Genomic DNA, 22,737 nt, shown 5'->3' on the forward strand with positions numbered 1-22,737 from the left:
TTAATTGCATATTTTAATGGTGTTTTTCATATGATAATCAAGGAATATGCTATAGTTATTGTGTCTAAAGAGAGATATCTTGCACTCAGAAATAAAATTAAGTTTTTTGTCCACAATTAATATTCATATAATCAGGGACATGTGCACACATGGATGGATTTGGTCTCCCAAAACAAGCAATTGACTGAAAGCCAAAAGAACAACTGCACAGCCAAAAATGAACAGCAGTAATCCAAAATTACACACAGGTTTAAAAGTAAACTTTGCTGTGTGCTTTTCTGAACGTTTACATCAAGCAAATACTTTGTCTCAAGAAAAGCGACTCTGGAATTGACAAATCCAATCTCGCATTTAGAGTTAAGCCTTGTGGGTAAATATGAAGTCTTGAGAATACTCTCTACTTCTAAATTATTTAAGAGATCTTGAGAGGCTCCATAACTACATTAGGAGCTGCCTGCAGATGGCTGCTACAGCCAGGCAGAGCTGAGGATACTTTTCATTATCAAGGAAGAAGAACATGTCTTAGTGCAAGTCAATAGTCATGAGGCAGTCAAGATGGCACGTAAGTGCAATAAAATAGTAATACAAAGATTTAATCTGCACCTGAATGCAGATGATTTGTCAGCTAATTAACTGGGTGCAGCCACCATAATTGTGTCATGGAAATCGACATAAGCTGTACTCAGACCTTGATTGGCATCATGATTTGTTGTTGTTACTGATTAGGTGAGAGACACCACTAACAGTGAGCACAGAATTGACAACAGAGATTTGGAAACCGGTAAATTGCAAAACTGTCTGTGACAACTTGAGCCCATCCCAGTCTTCAATAACCAGTGTCATTAGTCAAACTGTTCAGGCTCACACAGCAGCAAACACATACAGGCCGCAGTATTGATTTCCTCACAAATCCGATCTGCCAGAGTCCGTCGGTTCTCATGGAGATTACAAGATTCTCAAGAGTGTTAACCAACCAGATAAATGACAACTCTGCTGAGAGTTGAATCTGTTCGATGTGGATTTGCAAATATTAGCCGGAATGGTCTTATTCAAAATCTATCAGAACAGACTTGGCTGACATTTTGCTCATTTGAGAAAAAAAAAGAAGAAATTTAAGCTTAAAAGCAAACGGCCTCAAACACACCAGCAATTGTTGCGCCATGGCAGGACAGGGATCATTTAGTGAAAAAATTTGTTTAGTCTGTCATTTATCAGTCCAAATATTTAGTAAATTCTTCTCAAAAATGAAAATTTTGTCTTGGAATTATGGTTGTTCATTAGTTGGCATTTTAAGGATTTGTTATTATATTTCAGAGTTTAACTATCAAACATATCTAGATATTTATGTCTATTGATCATAACATTTGATTACTTCTAATCTAAAAAAAAAAAAACGTGTGGCTTGGACCCTGGACAGATGTTGAGTTGAAAGAAAGCAATTTTGTGTCAAACAAACAAAAACAACTGAATGTCTACAATTGAAAAGTGATATAATAAGACAAGAAAATCGTTTTCAGGACACAATGTGCATAAACTATGCGTACATACAAAAACACCTTTTCCTCCAAACAAACTGGAAGAATGTGTGCTCCTTATTCAAATTGAGCTATTCAAATAACTGCATTTGTGCATGACGGTTGTGTGTGATGGCAGTGGAGGACCCTATTAATGAGGCTTTAAACAGAGACCAATATTTAGAGATTGTTCTGATATCCTGGAACAAGATTGCTCATGCATTGCTTTAAGCTAAGGCTGTGTAAAAAGACAGCCAACATACCAATATCTATCCGTACATTTGTGTCTCGCTTCTGATCATCTCTACACAAGACTGGACTGTACAACAGTGCCACTGCCCTGCTTACACCCTGATTCATATGAAATGGTTCTTCTCCTCAAAGTCTGCACAAAACTGCTAATGATCCATTTATTTGAGTCAGGTGTGCTGAATCAGGGAAACATCTAAAACAAGCAGGGCAGTGGCCCCCCACAGACCAAAGTTGAGGAACAAATAAGAAACAGACTGTTCAAATGTTGCAGATAAAGCTGAAGTTGCTGCTTCTCCTCTCATAGTTCTGATTTAAAACCACAGTTCCTCTCGTCCACAATCTTTTTTACCTCCGTGGGGTCCTTTGCTCGGCTTCAGTGCTGATCGCTTCTGTTACTTTTTACCATTCAGCAGTTTTTGTCTAGTTTGTGATGAGATCAACAGATAAAGCAGGTATAATTTTCTCTGCTTCCCCGATGAGAGTGAAACTGAGACACTTCTTCCTACTGTTTGCTTTCAAAATCATGTCTATTCTTATCACGTCGTGATGCAAACAATATTTTCAAATGCAAATGCTAATTAGGGACGTGTCCACATCCATTCATAGCTAAAAATGAGAATGGAAATCAGGTTTGTGCACGCACCCTAATAGTTTCACAATAATTAAGATTTATAAAAGAGAACAAAATGTACGTACAGCTTTACAAGTCTGGAGAAAATAATGCATATGCACATTTCTGCCTTTCTGCATACACAGTTTTAGTCATGAAACTACACCACAATTGTCATCAGTTTGCGGTAATAACTTATTCACAATATGCTCACTCTCCCATTCTCTGTAAATACTGTTTTACATGTTTCTGCAAAGTCCGACGAGGCAGATAACTGCAGGTACCTACATATAAAAGCTCTGCTGTCACAAGTTTCCATGCAATATTTGACAGGTTCTTGTCTTTCTTTCGTTCTAGCTCAAGTTTCAGTTTCATGCAAGTCACTGATAATGGAACTTTGTCAGACATGGAATAAGAGACACATCTGTGCAGTGTCCCCAGCTCCACAAAATATTCACAGCCACAATTCAATTCAACTGCTGCCCACTAATCCCTTTTGTGTCTAGTTCCACTTCAGTCTCCTTGACACAGCAAAGTGGAGTCAGTGCACTTTAAGTGGAACCTGAAGTATAAAATACAAAATTTAAAAGCTATAGATCGTTACTTTATGCAGTTTGATATTGATTCATTTTATTACAAGGAAGGAGTATATACGCTGTGTTTTGCTATAAATGGTTTCAATGTGAGCAGGTTTGTGTGTTTTTTTTTGCGTGTGTGAGAGATAGAGTCTGAGTAGTGCTAAAGAATGGATGACTTTTGAATCCCAAGAGCTTTGGCAGCGAGTCTCTTGAACACTGGAGTATTTGGGTCAGCCCACACCCAACATGATAGATGTGGTGTGAGATTGAAGTGGTGCAGAGAGGAAGAGGGATTAATAGAACATATTGAGCTGTGATTCTCTGGATTAGGCAGGCACCACAAAGAGTGGCAGACACACATTTTATATATTTATTTTTTCCGCCTCGTGGTTGCTCATTTTTCTTTTTCAATCCGAGAATGATGCAAAAACATAAAGAGCTCCTTACAGCTCTTTGTGCTGTGCTCTTTGTTTGTCTGTCCATGCATGACCAAATTGAAAGCATTAGCCCACATGTGGACAATCTATGGCTGCAAACTACGTTTCAGTTAACAGTGGCGGGGAAGTAGAGCAGGGATGTGGGGTTATGTGTGAGCCAGACAGCCATCCGCCTCGGGCAGAGTACAGTACACACAACAACTCCCAATCTAATACTGTAACCCAAAGATTGGTCAATTTGCATAAAGAACAGACATGAAGGCAGAGAGAGTGACAGAAAGCAGCTTTTAGCAAGACCTTTGGATCCCATCACCCCACTAAAACCCCCACGGAGGGATGAAGCTAAGAAATCTGGAAAACTGGATTTCAAATGGCCGAAAACGCTGCTGATGTATCAGGAAATCTACTTCACTCATGGCCAGGAAAATATAATTGTGGCCCACAGCTTATCTTAAACGGCACGTCCATGGATCACATTTTAGATTTATGAATTCAACATGTGAGCAAGATGATACAAAACAACTCGGTTAGAGTGATGATAGAGATAAATCAAGAGATTGGAGATGGAAAAAAATTAGAACAGGATAGTACGGCTTAGTCAGTTTGGTCAATCATAGAAGCTGTGGGGTTTCCTGTAATACTCTGAATCTTTGAATGATTGCACTCTAATCTTCAAACTGTACTGAACTATATGGAATACTACTTACAAAAGTCTATATTGCCCCCTATATGTAAAATAAACACATTTGTGACAACATTAATACTGCTTAAGTGTTATGAATAATGCTGTCTGTATTCACGGCCTTACACCTTTTCAGAATGAGTTCCTTTGCATGTGATTATTCATCAATAATGAATTATTTGATCTACCAGTGCATTGCAATCCTATTAAATCTCTATCATCATCTCCTCTCTGAAAACATGCAACATGAATATACTGCTGAGGCAGATTGAATAACAGGAAGTAATGGATTTGCTCTCATATCATCTAACTCCTTTTATTCTTGGTTTATGCCCCGATTTCCTGCAATGGAGGATTGATTTGACTTGAACTCAGCTGTTTTTTTAACTTAGCTGTTTATGTCATAAAGAAATATTTATCTCTTACTTTAGTTAAATAGTCTTTCTTTTTCCTAGAATGAAAAAAAAGATCTGCATTTTGAGTTGGGCTTAGACATATTACACTCTGTCAACATCGTCTATTGTTCTGTATGAACAGAGCATGAAGGAAAATCAGTTCTGTTGAAATTAAATAGACAACATGCATGCAAAATTAGACTGGAACCAGAACATTTAGCTAAAGGGAGACCTGTGCATTATTCAGCTCTGCGCTTATAACAGTGGAAACACTTTCACAGGCAGTTAGATGTTTCTGCCGTATAGATGTCGGGGATATAAATATATATACATGTGTATATATATATATATTAATTTGAAATTCACTTTGTCTATTTATTATATAAAGATTTTAAATATGTTTCTGCAAAATAAGGAGTAAAATTGTACAGCCGCTTCATCGTTCCCCTCATGATTCATGGTTGGGGGTTCAGCTCGAGGGAAATTTTGTTTACTGGTGCCGATTCAGTTCTTAGGGCCCTAAGGTGACTCAATATATAGCTCCACAGCACTATATTGTGTTTTAACTGTACAGCACCAGAATGCGTTCTGTCATGCTACCAGTATGATTCCCTGTCCACTCTACTGCAGCTGCTGCTGTGCCTGAATTCATTTTGCTCAATGTTCCATCTTCAGGAGAGCCATATTGCAAGTAAAACCTTTCAGCATTAACAAGCAGCTCCTTGCAGCAGCAGACTCCTGCTTTCTGTGCAAAGCGAGGATCAACTCTTACACATGTTGACAGGCTTTTTGGGAGGGTTTGTTTGAGATATTCCACAAAGCCTTGATCAATAATGTAATTCAGCAGGTTCTTTAAGGGTATTACAGAGGAGTAAGTCACCTTAACGGGATCTGACCCTAAGTTCAACAATAAATGTCCCATGTTAAAAACATTTACTCCAATCCAACAAAGCACCGTGATAGTAGATCCATGAATTCTTTTCGCACCTGTCATGTCACAATTCAAAATTCACTATAATGTAAAGTCCTCTACATACAACCACACATACAGTCATCAGTGGGTATCAGCGAATGAGCTAGTGATTTTGGACACAGCATTACTCTAGTTTAAAATCAGATTTCCACCTCAGCTGCCTTTCTGATATGAAATGACTACTCAAACAAACATTTTCTACGTTTGTTTGTTGTTGGAATGCAGAGGCTGTTGCTTTCTAGGGTGGACCACCACGACAGCAACCCGGGCAAATCACAGGAAGGAAAACATGAGATAAGGAAGGCCAGGGCAAGCTGCTTTGAAGCAGCTGAACTTTTAGAACCAAATACTTTACAAACAGGGCTTTTACTGGGAGATGTACTGATGTGCCACATGGGTGCACGATGCTCTGAGACAGAGTGAGCTTGGCAGAGTAGCTGGCAAATAAACTTTAGATGTGTAAAACTGTCTGTGGTCATGAATGCGGACTTTGATCAAGGTCTCAGTGGCTTCAGAATTGATCTAGTCTGCTTTTAATGCTACTGCAACATAAAACAGAGGAAACAGTTTAATCTCAGGAAGAGCTAACTTTTGAGGAAATGCACTTGGTCATTTTAAATGGGAGATATAAGTGCAAATTTGTCTTCCTCCTTTAAGTGAAGCAGTCAGCCTGAGGTTGTCACGCTTCAGCAACAGCTCTGATTGGATTTTTTTCAATTGTGAGAGACAGCGAGAGGGAGGTTGGTTAGCTTAATTGGTTCAATTTGAAGCCAACCCTGACAAGTTGTGATATAAACACAGGGCTGTGGGAGCCGTACTATCCAGTCACAAAACAAAGCTGTGCATCGAGGGTTCAAATGAATCTTAGAAATCACGGAGGAAAAAAGAAAAGATAGAAAACCTCTATGTATTCCCGACACCTTTACTGTTATTTTATGCTCGACAGCCATTTTGGAGGCCGGTCATGTATGAACAACTGAAAATGATCTCAAAACAAAGTAAAAGCTACGATATAATAAAACGCATGAATATAAATTGATTGTTTCAGCTTTACAACCAGTCCTCATAAGCAACTTGTGTAACAATTACAGTTATACAACAACTATCTAAGATTAAAAGTCTAAATATTTAACATTTACATATTTTATAGTTTTAAGTGATCTGTTCTTATTCTGTGTTTTATTCTATAATCATATGTTGCCGTTGTCTTTATTTTATTCAAATGGAGCATCGCGTTAGTTCTGGCAGACCACGTAGTCAACGCGCCCTTTGCCTACTGGCTGACGCCGACCCAACCCTTATGGCCAGCTGCGCTCAATGGGTAATCAGCTGATGCTCGCAATTGGATGCTGGCATTTGGGGCACTTCATTTAAACTTGGTTTGCTGTCACTGCTTTTTTTTGCTCTCTGCTTGCACCCACCACCTCCCCTGCTCCACCGACTCTCATTGCCAAACAATGTCATACTGTTGTTCATTGTTGCTTGCTCTGTTCTAGGGGGTTTGTTGCCTTTACAGCAAATGGAAGGCACTCCACCTGAGGATGCTGCTGTTCCCTGTCTTGGCTTCCATGGAGCTCATGGGAAAGTCGGGAACTTCCTCCGAACAGAGCCATACCGCCAAACATAAATTGTATGCATTCAGAATAAGCTTCTGAAATTCATCTCTGTTCTCGTCTCGTTTTGACGAGAGTGGTTCTGACAGAACTGATGATTATTAATCTTTTTTCACTTTTGGGATCCATATCAAGATTGGTTAAGTTGCCCTAAATTTCCAGCTTGTTTTCTCTCCTACGAGTTGGGACAATCCTGGAAAATCCTCTGCTTACAGCTTCTTCTCCCTCAGTGGATGTAAACATGATGGCAGCACAGCATTAATGTTAATTGAATAATTCACTGAAATAGGGGAAACACGCAATTCAAGTTAAATAATTAACTGTGTTCATCTCGGTTATTCTATGTTACAGAGTGAAGCAGAACATGACTGGGATGAACACATATAAAGGACAACATGACTCAAACATGCACAAGACATCCGTCTCATGATGTGGGGGTGAATTCAAGAGAAGTTTCTGTTTAACTGATAAAACCTGCTGAAAAACTCATGTCAGTGCTCAATTGGACCAATCTTTCCCCAGTCTCCATCACGTTGGTATCATTATCTTATCATCTCATTTTTCAGGTCACCATGTTCCTCATCCGTCTCTCAGAGACTTGAATCTCCATATTCTCATCTGTACTTTCTTATCAAAATTTACACATCAAACTCCATACTTTACTTTCCAAAATCAAATACTCTGTGCACATATTTACATGCTCTGCCTGGATGCCTGAGGACTAAATTTCAGTCTGCAGGGGTTTAACAAAGGCAGTTTTGAGTTTCACTTCCAAGGCACACATTTTGTCCTTGAATTCCCTGTCGCAGTTTCTCCACTTACGTATAAAGCAGCTGAGCTGACTTAGACCCATTTTTGTCTGCCTCGTTGTGCCTTACAATTCTGTCATCCTTTCATGTTTAACTGGCTCATCAGCAGTCAGTGTCATTCATAATAATAGCAAATGCCTAAATTGTCAACCTGCATTTCATAATGTTTTCATCTTTCTTTCTGTGGCTTTGTTTTTGCATTCCATTGTTTTGCTTATACTTTGCAGCTTCTTCTCTGTTTGTCTTCCTGCCTCTTTGTCTTTGTGCAGCTTTTGTTAAGTTTGTTGGCTATTCAAAACATACATCCTGTTATTTGAATGACTCATGTAATAAATGTTGGCAACGACCCTCCATTTGAAATCCAGTTTAGTGAAAAAATACTTTTTCCAAAGGAAATTACATCTTTAATTAATTGCAAGGTTAGAAAACATTATCAAATTGACTGCTTTCTAGCTGTGTGAGCAGGCTTTTCTCAGTAGAAATGATCTTTCGCTGTCACGATTTATGCTTTATGAGTCTATCTCTGTTTCGGATGTAACAAGAGAAATAGATATGAGCCGCCCCCGACGCCCAGAAAAGATCCCCAAGCCGTGTACACTTGAATATGACTTCTCAGGATGTGTGGGTTTCTACTGCATGAGATATCAGATATCAGATATGTGGGAGTGTTCTGGTCTTAAAAAAAGTTGCTTTGAACCCTGAGTTGCTTCACCCTGACTTTTAATAAAAAATACAATACATACGACCTCACAATAACTCTACACTGCCTTGTAAGATTGGGTTTAAAACACAGACCATATTGGATTTCTCTTCATGTAGATAAGAAATGTAATCATATAGATGAATTAGAAGATGTGTTTCCCATGGAATATCACATATTAAGTAGAACAGTTTCTTTTCTGCAGGGAGGATGGTGCATAATTCTTTGTCAGTGAACATATTTTGGTTCGGGAGCAGAAAACAAACCTCAAAGCATTGAACGATAATTGTTAGTTACTGCATTTAGTTAATGGGCGTTGGCTTTTAAATCTTTACTGATTGCATTGTTTGGCATCCTGCCCAAAAGGGAAAAAAATAGAGGGCTTATCAAGCTTTTATTGCTCTCTATGTGTCTGTAAATAAGCGTTTATGTTTTATTTAATTACTACCGCCATTTGAGAAAGAACTAAAGTCAAAGTGGTCCTTTAGTTTGTCTGTACTTGCGCTAGTTTTAAATTCTCACATATTTTAGTTGTTTTTCTTTAATAAAAATCTCAATAAGGTGACATAGAATTTGAGACATGGTGAGTTTTTAAGTTTTCATTTTCTGGGCGAATAAAATCTGATACTTTCTGAATTCTGGTGCATGTTGCACATCTTTAGTAAAAGGACGTCTCAATATATCACTGGATCCAAGCCTTGTTTTTCCTGAGGAGAAACTGTAGTGGACAACATAGTTCTGCATCCACTTGGACGGTAGAAATAATTAGATAATCGTTTTGTTATAACCGTTTCTCTCAGGATATTAATTACTTAAGCGAAACACATACTCATCACTGTGACTCATGACAGTTATACATGGTGCCTTTGGGGTTAAAATAGCACAAGAAGAGCATCCGAATCAGGAAAATACTTTGATACTTATATGGTTTGCTTACACTGTAAAATATTAAATGCGTAAGACCTCATGTATTTCTAATGCTTAGGAATCAAAAATAAGAGAGAAAAAGCTTACTTTTTGAAGTGGGGCTGACAGGATAGACGGTGCTGCCACACCATCTGCACTATTCTACTCGACACGATTCCTTTAAAGTCTACAAACAGGATCTTCTTGAGCTCTTGTCAACATACAGTCCATAAACTCTTGGAAGCTGAGGCTGGCGACGTGTAGGAGTGTGTTCTCACTCTTTGTAGGACCGACTCTTTCTACTGCATTTTCAGCTTTTCAGCTCCAGTGTAGATTAGTTGTCACTTCTGACTCCAGATCTGTTCCCTGTGGAGAAAGAGAGTGATCGTAAAATCACAAGAGATCGTATGTGACCATCAGTGTCAGTCAAGTGTGAAACTGTGACTGCATTAGAGTCACAGTCATGTGTTGATACTGAATGCCATGTACAGTCTTTAAGTTTCTTCCTTTTTTACTTTTTTGTTGGAAGCTAAAGTCATTTGTTTTTAATTTATTAAACTAAGATTATCTTTTCTCCAACTAAATCCTATGTGCACATGCAACGACTGTGACTCTATTCTGCTCTAAGAATAAAAAACACAGCTTGATGTTAATGTGCATTTTGATTGCGATTGAAAAGAATACAAAGTGAGCAAATAAAACCACTTAACACTATGCTCCTTTCTGCTAAATTGATAATCACTTCACCATGACACCTAAAAGCTGTTACACCAAAGTAATTTCAAAGAAACTGCTCCAAGAACGGCATCAAACTGAACTGCGAAACAATGATGTGAAAATATTCCAGCAAAGCCACTTCACACCATCTTTGCTCCTAAACTGAAAAAAACACACTTCTGTCTGACTTCTCCCTCCACAACCTCCATCACACCTGCTATTTTGGAAAAGAAAATATTCAATGACTCCTGAAGCTCTCAAATATCCAATGCATCTCTTGATTTCCCAGGGGAGGCTGTGAAACTTTGCACAGCAGTTCCTGCCACCTTTGCCCGTCGCGTTTGCACACTGATGCTGATCGTGTCTCCTCTCAAAACGAAAGATGTTGTGACACAAGACAGCACACCATCCTTCTTTAGGATCTTTTAGGCTTTAAGATCAGCCTAAATAACTCTGCTCGCCGTGAAACCAAGCCTCATTTGATCAGACTTCTAAAACTGATAAAAAAAACTGATTCTTCCCAATAAACTGATTCATATGTTGAGTTGCATTTCAATAAAATGGTAAAACTCTGGATGTCTTGTTCATGATTTAAAAACTATTTAATCAAATGTTAGTATCTATGCTAGACCTGTTTTTTGTGTTTTTAAACCCTCTAATGTGGCTCTGCTTAATATGGAAATAACTATTAATGAGTACATATTCTTTAACAAAGAAGAAGCAAGCTCCACAAGATATATGTGTAGGGTTTACATTGTCTAACAAAATACCGTAATGGAAACAGTGGTACAGTGGAAATTATATTACCAAACTGGCACCATTAAATATACACTAAATTAGTTTCACTGGTCGCTTTGATAACAAAGAAACTTAAAAATCCAGAGCCTGACTAATACTCCAGCCACCTGATATTTACAGTGAACATGTTTTTTGATATGTTCTTATCTACATAGATGTATTTTTTTACAGAACATAATGCAGGAAAAGATGCTTGTCCAGCTGAGCAGCTCTGACTGTGTTGTTTACATTAATCTCCGCAGTCTCCACTTGTAGCAGAGTTCAAATCACAGCTGAGAAGGTGGTGCAGAAGCCTCAGGTGGCGACTTTGTTGCATGAACTGACCAGAATAATGACCCCAGTACTTGATTGTTAAGGCTAAATTAATTAAGGCATGAAAAAATCTCCGCTCTTTTCATAAAAGCAGCAGTGCTGTTACCTCCTACTGGGGCGGGGCTTTCAACCAAGGCAATAAAGGAGAAGCTTGTTAATTTGTCATTTTCACACATTTTATCCCTTCACTTACTTCTATGAGATGTTGCTGATGACTGCACCTAAATTAAAAAAATTATTATATCTAGTTTGTTAAATGCGCTGTTGGAAAGTTGTAAATGATCAACAATGATCGCATAGATATATGTATAACATATGTTAAAAAAAAAGTTTTCAGCTAATATATCAATTTCTGATTTTGTTTCCATAATCATTATTATCCTGACAAATCCATTATCAGCTGGACTTTAATTCTCTTTATGTGAAGTATCTTTGTTGAGGATTACCCTTGAGAAGTATAAGCCCCACTGAATGTAAAAATAAAAATATCACGTACTGTTTGAGTCTGGATTTAAATCATTCATGAGTTAGAAAAAGGTGTATAAGTTATTATTTGGTTTGGGTTTTAGGGTCTGCAGTCCTTCCAATGGCTTGGGGTGCAATTCGACCAACAGCACCTGGAACTTAAACGCCCCGGGGCTGTTTTTCCAGCCCTGGGTCTGTTGCGTTTCCACTGAGGTCTAAGATTCAATAGAAGATTTGCAAAATTTAGTCCACTGAAGTGTGTAGCTCTGGCCCAACAGTGCTTGCCAGACTGTCGGCAGAAAAAAAAAAAGGAACTGTTTTGGGAGTGTTTTTGTGTGTCTTGAAACAAAACCACTGTAAATAAATTGGAAGTTAATGCTTAATTGCTCTAAATCACATCTTCGTTGTCATTACCACCAGAAAGAGGGCGGTGCCACACAGATCTGAGCTGTATTAACTTAAAATTTGTCCACGTTACACATTACTGTGGAGTTATGGGTGTTTTTGTTTGTGTCTTGAAGCATAACAGAAATGAACATTTTACCGTTCTGATTTTACATCCTGGACCTACTCGTCCACTGCAGCTCCTTCTCAACTGTCTTTCACTCCGTCATAGAAACATAAGGAAGTGCTTGTTCGCTCCGTTACACATTTCTGAAGGGTTTTATGTGTTTTTTTTCATGTCTCTGGCTTTCTGCTTCCCCGTCACAGCTCTGTCACACCCGCCCAGGGAACTGGGCTGCACAGCCTGAAAACCTCTGACGCACATAAACACTCAACACAGATGTTAGGTGCAAATGAAAACCCGCATTTGGAGTTGAAAATATAACCTTACCACTGAACTGGAACACTAACAAATGCAATGGTTGCCAGATATCTGCATATTGGGCAGACAGTGCAACCTCTGCTATGATTAAATTCTGGAGTATCATCAGTGATGGGTTGTGATTAAACAATTTTCAGAGCCAGGTGGCAGAGCAGCATACTGAGCCAAGTCAAACAGACATACAAGGGAAATAAAAAGGCTATCTTAGTGAGGTACTTAATGTTCAACTCACCTCAGAAAACAGCTACAAACAATAACATATGAGGATAACAACAACAACAGGGAAGTGTCCTAATTTATCACAGGGAACTATGATGCAGTTATTTCACTGCTTTCTGCAGAGTATTGTGATAAAATTAGAAGTTGCTGACTTAAAACTGGAGTCAGGCTTGGTTGGTGAGTAGATATCCAAGACCAGTTGAGAGGTGCTTTGGAAGGCACTCACCATCTACCAAGCCCCTGTACTGTAAAGGTGTTACAGGTATCCCCAAGAGAGCCTCTATCCTCCTCTCCAAAGAGGTCCGACATAGTCAGACATAGGTCTTCTTTCTCTGCACTAAACCTCTTGGCTCTGTCGCCACATCCCATAATTCCTCCTATCATTGCTATGACACTTAACTGACCTTTTGATTTCCAGCCCTGACACACAGGTTGGGCTGCATATCTCCAATTTTCAAGCTGAAATCTCCAATTGGATTCCTGCCAAACACCTCCCGACTGACCTTGACAAGACTTAGCTGCTGTTCTCCCCTCAGAAATCCTGCCCTTAACAAGAGCCGTCAATCATAGTGACACCCGTGCAGTTTCTCCTACCCAGAGCCACATTTAGTTTGATCTTAGACAACCAAGTGCTGCAGCTGCTATTTCAGATTTGCGGTGTAAAATCTGCTGACTCAGGCCCACAAATACCTTTTTGTCTCCCATCTGGATCACTGCAGCTCTGATCTGGCTGAGCAGCCTCAAATAACTGCAACACAGATGTCGAGCTATACTTAATCATATACACGCTGTACACATTCTTCAATGCAGTGATAAAAATGTAAAACAAGGTAAAAATGTACTAAAAGTCACATTCATAAATTTGTTAATAATTATCTTATCTGTATTTCTTTTACTCAAAAAAGAAAAGAAAAAAAAACAGTGTTCGCTTTATTGGGGAAAATTCTTGAACGATCTGTTTCTGAGAGTCAAACCAGATCAAGTTTTGTCACAGGTTTTCGTACGTTGGTCTCGATTTCATGTTTGAATTTTTTGTATATAATTACACCCCCACCCCTCCTTTTGAGGACTTTGTGGCATCTTAAATGAAAGACTTGAGAATGACATCTGCTCTGGTGTGAAGACGCTCACATGAGTCATGCTGAAGGGGACAAACCAACGACCTACACGCTTGTTTTGATCAGAGGACTTGTTGATTACAAAAGACAGAGCGAGAGTGACTGCGCTCTTTGATATGACAATCACTACACTACTATATCTTCAAATGAAAAGCAGTCGTTTGCTGCTCTTTTATGGTTTAACTTTTAAATCAAGATGACTCAAACCAGCATACTATTGAAAAATAATTACAAACCATGAATTAAGCTAGAAATTTTAGATGCAAGGAGCTCTTGAGCACATGTGAGACTAACGTGGTCCTCAGCATTCCCTAAGACAGAAAGATGATACATCCAAATCTCATGCTATGTTTTGAAACTTGATATTCAGTCAAGTAGCAATTGGATTGCCAACAAATCAGTGCGCCTGTCAACATTCAGGTTTTTAGTTCCATTGCTTCTGTGCATGCTTAAATTACCTTATTCATGCGGGTACAACTAAAACATTCAAATGAATATGTCTGCGTATTTTAAATAGCTTCTACCTCACAGTGGTTCATTAGTGATAGACAGCATAGGTGCAGGACCTGAGGCTGAAGTGATGTGACACACACACTGCTCTCACACAGACCGATACCCTGCGATGTGATCAGACTTTCAACGCAGCTGCACATAACGCGTATTCACTGACAGAGAGGTGGTGGAGAGCAGTGTCGATAGTGTTGACAAAGTTGAGACAAAGCACACAAGAGAGATCATTCCACACCAACAGTTATGTTGGATATTTCTTCATCATTGTCCTAAAGTTGTCCTCGCTCTTTCCCAATCAGGGCTTTGCTGTTTCACTTTTTCCCCAGAGGACCATCTCAATGACAACTGAAAGAGAATTCTCTCTTTCCTCGTTAACTGCGGAGTGTATCAGTCCTAATAAGAAAGCTTTTACACGGTTAATTAAGAGACACTGTAATGCAGTATGTAATGCTCAATTAACTCTATATCATTCTACCCCTCGTCCTCTTTAATTTCATTCAGAATCAATCTGTTGGACCCCCCCCCCCCCCCAACGCTATTAAGTAGACTTTTCTACATCAAGGCCCACTATGTCCAATTTGCTTGTGATGGCTCCATTTTGAATCTTTCCAAAAGAGTCCTTTTCCACTAATTTCTTTAATTTGAATTCCTAATTCAAGGCAGGGCAGAGGAGAGCAAAGGGACAGAAAAAATGAGCTGGTAGGGAGAGATATTAAGATGATAAAATGCTGGAAATAGAGGGCAGCATTCACCAAAACACAAATATTGGCAGGGCCTGAGCCACAAGGACCTGCCAGTGAAAACTAATGTAAACATGGAGAGAATATAGAGTGGATAGGAGAGGAGAAGCTGTGAAAATAGAGTGGGGTAGTGTTGGAGTGAAAGCGGATGACTAAATAGACCAATCACGCTTTAAGGGCAAAGAGAAAGAAGAAGAGGTGAGTACGTGAGGAGAAGGAAACAAACAGAGCGGACACTCAAGGGAGGTTAGCGAACTGAGGCTGGCGTTTTACAGGTCCACCCATTTGAACATTAATTAAAAGTTATCCACTGATGAATTACGCCATGATGAATTGTTTCCCTTACCATAAAAACTGTGTATGCATCCCACAGGGATGGAGCCAGGTCACTAAATCTGCCGACCGTGTTTTTCATGCTCTCTGCCTTTGACAGTAATGAGCCAGACCAGTATGATTGGCTGCTCAGCAGCTGATTAAAAGTGTTTTCCTCTAATACATGGATTTACTTTGACATTTCTCATGCAAACCAAAAGGCTTAATAACAGCATAAAATATCATTTTATTTTCAGTGGCAATTCATCACTCAAATGTTATTTAATCTCTTTATTTGTGATGTTTCTTCGCATGCTCCAGAGGCCAAGGAAATATGTTAAAGCAACTATAAGCAAAAATCTTTGTTTGAATGTATCAAGTGATAATGTGAAAACAACGTTAACAGTGTGAAATGGACTGCTAGCAGTGATAAATCAATAGAGAATGATCTGAATCTACCGCTCTTCGCGGCCTTTCAGCATGTTAAAGCCGCTTTAGACATATTGTTTCAGACCACATTTTCACAGTTTGGGTTCACTCTCATAACTATGAAAAAATAGAGAAAAAGTTGTAAAAGCTTAGAGGGATTCAACAGTGCACAGTGATAAACCTTCAAAATGGATTCTAAACATTATTCATCGAGCTGCTTCAAGTCAAATGATAGGCAACAGTAATTTTCCAAAGGCAGAGTTTGACAAGATACATGACATTTGTGACCCGTAGGGGACCTGATAACTGGTAGAAAATGGACATATGGATGGACATGAATTCTGCAAAATATGCTGTGCAGCTATTGGAACACAGGCAATTTGTTGCCTGTTAAGTTAATAAATTTCACCTGAAGCAGCAACTCAGCCTGGCTGTAGAAATGTCTGTCTATCCATTCCCTTTGGATTCACCTCTGGCTAACCACAAAAGCACTTCAAGCAAGGAGATTGGAGAGTAAAATGCCACCATTTTTTGGCTTTAAACAGGAAACTGTGTCACTGGAGACAGAATAGAAAGAAGGGCAAAGTCAGAGTCTGGTTTAATTCTGCAGTACCTTTTGACTGGTTTTTGCCTTACACTTTGACTTGTGTAAATATCTGTTTTTCAACACAATTCTTTAGAAGCTAAATAGAAACAACTTAATGAGATGCTTATTTGATGTAAATATGACATTTTTTGATTGATATATAATTTGCTGCCTGCTGAAGAATCAGAGATATCAACTATCTTCACCAAACTGAACCGCAAAGCATCATATTCTGCTGCATTGCATCATGCTGTATTGACTCTAAATCAAATTGTGTTGAATCAAATCATGTCAAAATACCCAGCATTTTAAAAATGATGAATCAAATATTCATATTTTTTGCAATTCTTTTATATCTTTAAAGTAAGTTAGGTAAGTAAGTATTGGATGGCTGGCAGAGCATCAAGACGCGTATTGCCTCAGCCTCAGTGATGTAGACATGCATTACTTAAAACCCTCCATGCTTAGCCCCAAAAAGGATGCACGATCAGGGACTGCTTCTTGACCAAAGTAATAGAGTATTTGATACTAAAGATATGAGATATTCTTGTCAGAGAGGGTAAAGACGAAAAACAGGCTAAAACAAAATAAATCAGTACAGCTGCAATTTGGCAAGAAAGACGACTTCAGTTTAGATAAATGATAATGTTGCTCAGTGATGGCTGGATGTGCACACACACAAACATCTTTACAGTACTGAGCAAAAGTCTTGAGCCACCCCTCATTTCTTAAAATATTTTGCTTCCATGGAGCCTTTTAAAGGTCTTTCAAAGTTTTTATTTTGACATTGCCTGACAATCTTCAGAAGAATGACAATATTAACTACATTTTTTTCTTCATTAAGTCCCTTAACACTGACACCTGAAAATAAAAAAGGCACCAATCTCAAAGAATGAACCAGAGTTGTCTGCAAATACAGCATTAGACAACTGAGCAAAGAACTGTTTTTGAATAGTATCTTTAGGTACTTGCAGCCAGTTACAAATACAAAAAAATTGTTGTTATTTCAAAATATGAGGAAACTGAACAAATGGAGGACAAAGTGGCGGAACTAAAAAACTATCCACGGGGGTGGTCGGTGGCGTAGTGGTTTAAGCAGCCGCCCCATGTACAGATGCTACAGTCCTCGCTGCAGCTGGCCCTGGTTCGACTCCCACACCAAGCAGCCCTGTGCTGCATGTCTTCCCCATCTCTCTGCCCCCTGCTTCCTGTCTCTCTCCAACTGTCCTATCATTAAAAGGCATAAAAAGGCCCCCCCAAAAAAACATATCCAAACATACTTAAAAACATCAAAGACCTGACACAAGGCCTGAGAGATGCATCTGGACCTTCAGTTGATCTATTGTTGGTCCAAGCCTCATCAGAAGAATGAAGCCATTTTTAAGGAAGGGAAACAGGGCGAAAAGGTTGAGGTATGCCAAAAATACACAAGAAGTGGCCTGAAAATCAGTGGCAACAGGTCTGATGGAGGGATGAATCCTCCCCAGAGCCCGGACCTCAACATTATTGAAGCAGTGTGGGATCATCTTGGCAGAGAACGGAACAAAAGGCAGCCGACATCCACAGAAGAGCTTTGAAATGTCCTTCAAGAAGCCTGGAGAACTGTTCCTGAAGACTGCTTAAATAAATGATAGAAAGCTTTTCTAAAAGGGTTCAGACTGTTGGAGAATAAAAGAGCTCAGACCAAATATTGACATTTAAATCTGTTAAAATTGTACAAACTTTGTTTTTGCCTCAGCTTATATATTTTAATTCCATCTGTGAATGATCAATGATTTGCTGCACCTATTTCCCATTTTCCTACCAGTATTTGAACAAATGACCACTATTATATGTTTCCCTGAAAGATAAATATATTACAGATGGGTTTTTTTTCAACACATGTTGAAAATAGTATTTGCAGGTGTGGACATGAGCTGCAGTCAGTAACAATGATGCTTCTAGTATAGTAAAGTAATGTAATAACTTTAGAGCAAGGGCATTTCAAACGCTTTTCAGCCAACTTCTGGAACTCCAGCATCTGAAATGACATTTGCAGATTCATCTACATACTGTTTCATGTACTGTATGTTTGATCGCTATCAAGATAAGGTGTGGAACACAACATGTGCTCACGTATGGCAAGTTAGATAAGGAGGGAAACTTTAACACCAAAGCTAAAATAGGCTGTTGTTTGGACTCTGTGACTCTTATTGCAGAGAGTATCCGTCCATGCAATCACTGGCCTTTGATCAACAGTCATGTTAAAAAAAGCAAGACAGACTTTATCTACACAGATCGAGAAGTGACAGAACTCTTAAAATTCATAAAATTGAACTACAAAAAAGCTATTTCTTCATGTTGACCTGTATTTTTTTCTCAAAGGGGAAATCCAAGAAATGAGAAAACAAAAATCTCGTAAAAACACTCCTTTTTCAATAGTCTAAAAGCCTAATTGAATATCAAATGACTATTCATCTATGTGCTTTCACAGGGGGAGATGGATTCCCTATTGGAGTCCTATTTCTGCTAACAAGCTTTCATGATGCATTTTGTCTCAGGATAATGAAAATAAGGTATAATCATATTATATTCACAGCATTATACCTCACTCCTGCAAGAGGCCAAGTCATGCAGATGTGATTTTGCAAGCTTCTCAGCAATCATGAATTCAAATATACCGCACTATGGGAGGCAAAACAGGAAATGCACAAGCCAAGACAATGTGTGTTGCTAGCTTGCACATGCCAGTCAAACTGAGGCTGTTATATGATGGGAAGTGGGAAACAAATTGCAGAGTTGCAGGCCGAAATGGTTCATGGCTTCGGCTGAGTCTGATATATTCTGCCCGCTGAGCTCCACTAATCATTGCAGCCTGTCACAGACACTCCCCTCTCCCCCAGAGAGCTGAGGATCACACTCCTAAACTCAAGGCAGCCACTGGTCGACCCCATGTAATGCACGCTAAAGGAGACGCCCATGTTGACCCTTCTATACACGCTCTGATGTGGCTCACAGAGAAAGTAGTTTGGGTTGCCCCTGCTTTTCTGCTCAACAACAGAACAATAATAATAAAAAATAAAAAAAACATTTTTGTCACTCGCCTGAAGCCAGAAATTGTAGACTAGAGCATAAAACTTTTATATCAATAATTCCTAATTGTTTTTTTGTTTCACTCCCATCTTCCACATAAACACAAACACACTCAACACACTCATTTGTGAGCTCTATCAGTGTAATTGATGCGATGACTGGAAATAAACAGGCAATTTAGGTGCTGGACACCTCACTGCTCCTCCTCTCTCCTTCTCCCTACACTGCTCCCTCTCCCACTCCTGTGTTTCCTCCCTGTCCTTTCAGTCACAGTTACATTGTCGTCTATCTCACCATCGAACAAGGTGGAATAAGGGACAAGGTCAACATGCTGGGGGGGAAAGAACGTGTGAGATGAAGAGGAAATTAGGCAGGATAAGAATAGCGAGGGACAGAGGGCACAAAGAAAACAAAGACTAATCTTGCAGATGACTCACATCTGGATGGCCTGTTTAATGATAATACAGATTCAACAGAGAGAAAAAGAGCCCCATTTTCACCAACTAAACTACGTTTAAACTATTTTCAGCCTTCGCAGCGTGGACTACAGCACTTGTTTATTCTTATTGTTGGGGTCCTGCAGCTTGCAGAAGATGCAGTTCACAGAGCGCTTTCACCTTCCAAAATGTTTGCTTCAAAAGTCTTCCTTGTTTGCGTAATTGGTTGCCCTGACTCGAACACCAATGGTTTAAACGTCTCCAGCCTACAGTGGACCAACAGGACAGAAATAGCCCAAGCTCATCCATCTGGCAACGTCAATCTGACGAGGCTGCAGCACAGAACAGACTTTTGACAGAACAAATGGTGCTTTCAGATGGGAAGTAATCTCCAATCTGCATCTTCACTCCTACATTGCCTCTTATGTGGAGAACAAAAACTATCCCAGATGCAATGTTGCATGGTGACGTAGTCATGGGAAAAGCACAGCAATCAAACCATGACCTAACATTTGCCCTGGGGAATCAACAACATATTTTCCACTCAGTTTTCAGCAGCAGTCTGAAAAATAATTTGGCTGAAAATATACTTTTAATCCAAGCAAGGACTTTCTGAGATGACGTTGCTGTGGACCATTAAAGGTCTGCCACAATTGTGACCAGAGGAAATAAATGAGGTAAAAAGTCAAGCATTGGGTATTTTGTTCAATTTAGACAAACATCTAGCTGGATGTTTTCAAGGTTACCCCAATAATTGTTCAAATTGCCTCCCAAACACTTTCCTTTTTTGTTCTATCAATTCTTAAAAATACTGCCCAGATCCATTTCCACACCTTTTCTTCTTGGATAAACAAGATATCATTCATTAAAAAGAAAAAACAAGCGTTGCCACCTAAATCTCTTTCATCTTTTTCCGACAAACGTGTTCCAGTTAATGTGTATAAACGGTAAGTCTGCTCGTTGTAATGCCACCCAACCCTTCTCCTTATCCCCGCTGCCTGCCCATTTCTAATTGAATACTAATTGAATTAATCAAATATGAGTTGGTATTGCTTCCCCATGTGAAAAGTGTGTTAAGATCCTTTATGTGTGCTGTTCCACACTGTAAATACACTCCCACAACTGCTCTAATTATCAAAAAAGCTACATGTCAAAATAAGAACTTGCTGAACTAATTCCACATGTGTACAGCTGCGTTAATCTGATCCCACTTGGACCTGTTAGCAGCAGTCGGAAACAGTCATGCACTCTGAATATTGAAAGGTTGCTGCTAGTTGTGTATGCTACACAGTTAATAATAAATTAAGTCTAATAATTTAATGGGTCTGCATTTTGACATATCCCATGGGTCATCATAATGTCCATATGAGGTAATATAAAAACATGATCAAGCATAAAATGATGCAATAGGATTTGGAAATCAGGACAAAGCAGAACTCAAGAACAAAGGAGATATTTAATTTTCAAGAGTATCATCAACTGACACCAGGAATTCCACATCTTCCAATGTTTCCCGTCTGGCATGTCAGCCAGGTTTTCATCTCTATCATCTTATCAAGTTTGTTGGCTTCTGTATCTGTTGGTCAGCACAGTTACATGCACGATTGAGACAAGCTACAGTTACAGGTCGACCCGGCCATTAAACTAAACCACCCCCTCGTCCCAGAATCGAGTTATCTTAAATAATGTTTGAATTTACTTGAATGGTGATTTTGTCTGGTGGCAATGTGGTTATAAAATCAGGATTTTATTAGAACAAAGCAACAGTCTTCAGTCACATTGCTCCTTTATCGGCAGGTCGGCAGCATTGATATACACCCAAGCCTTAGTGTTTACAAAAAGATGCAAAAAGATGGAACTTTAAAGCCTGTACAGAGTGCCTCGGTCCATTTCTTTAGCTGAAGTAAATAAAGTTGCCATTTAAAAAAACAAAATTCTTGATTGAGTAAGAGGCAATCATTTTTAAGGTTATATGTTATCCACACCCACATGATGTGATAGTGTACCTCTAAGAGTAAATGTGCTGCACACTCCTCTGTATATCCATGATTTTTTTTTTAACCACAGTCTCAATAGACTGCTAAAACATTTCACACGATGAATCAATATATGATTGTATGGTTGATGAAATGTGAAGCAGAACAGAATGAAATTTGATCCATGAGTTTAAAAATAGAAACACCCTTGTCGGGCGTGGTAAGAATGAATTTACATTATTTTTTCCTACCGTGCACAAATTGGTTTGTATCTTTTTTTTCTTTTGGGTATCAAATGTACTGCACTCAGTCTTGCAAGGCTCCAACCTATCTATCCATTACTGGACATTTTTATTTTTTAAATTGGATCAATTAGTGTCATTCTCGGGCAACTAAAGGGGAGATTAGGACGTGATGACAGTCACCAATGGCAGCTTGGTCCAGAACCTGTCATAGGTGTTTAACTGGGTTGAGATATGTTCGCTGCAAAGACCATAACATATGAATCACATCATTTTCATACTCAAACAATTTAGGGCCCTCTGTAGATGGGGGCACTGTCATCATAAAGATCCTTCCCACTACAATAGAAATGTTTCATCAAAAGGATAAAGGTGATGACTCAGAATAACTTTGTACTGATTTGTAGTTATCCTCCCCTCTCGAGCCTACGCTATGATAGCAAAATAACCCCCACTGCATAACAGGAGCCATCAGATCCCCTCACTGTAGGGGTCGAGCATTCAGGCCT

The 22,737-nt window shown here is 39.1% G+C and overlaps 1 protein-coding gene across 1 annotated transcript in view; it reads right to left on the bottom strand.

Annotated features, from left to right (window-relative positions):
* The window catches only part of flrt1a (fibronectin leucine rich transmembrane protein 1a), a 44,342-nt gene that overhangs the window by 4,325 nt on the left and 17,280 nt on the right, over window positions 1-22,737 (bottom strand). Inside the window, exon 2 of the mRNA XM_075487194.1 lies at window positions 9,578-9,835. The gene's annotated coding sequence lies outside the window, so the exon portion shown is untranslated. The remainder of the gene's footprint in view (window positions 1-9,577; window positions 9,836-22,737) is intronic.

Source organism: Odontesthes bonariensis, chromosome 16 (assembly GCF_027942865.1).
Source record: "Odontesthes bonariensis isolate fOdoBon6 chromosome 16, fOdoBon6.hap1, whole genome shotgun sequence".
Taxonomy (NCBI): domain Eukaryota; kingdom Metazoa; phylum Chordata; class Actinopteri; order Atheriniformes; family Atherinopsidae; genus Odontesthes; species Odontesthes bonariensis.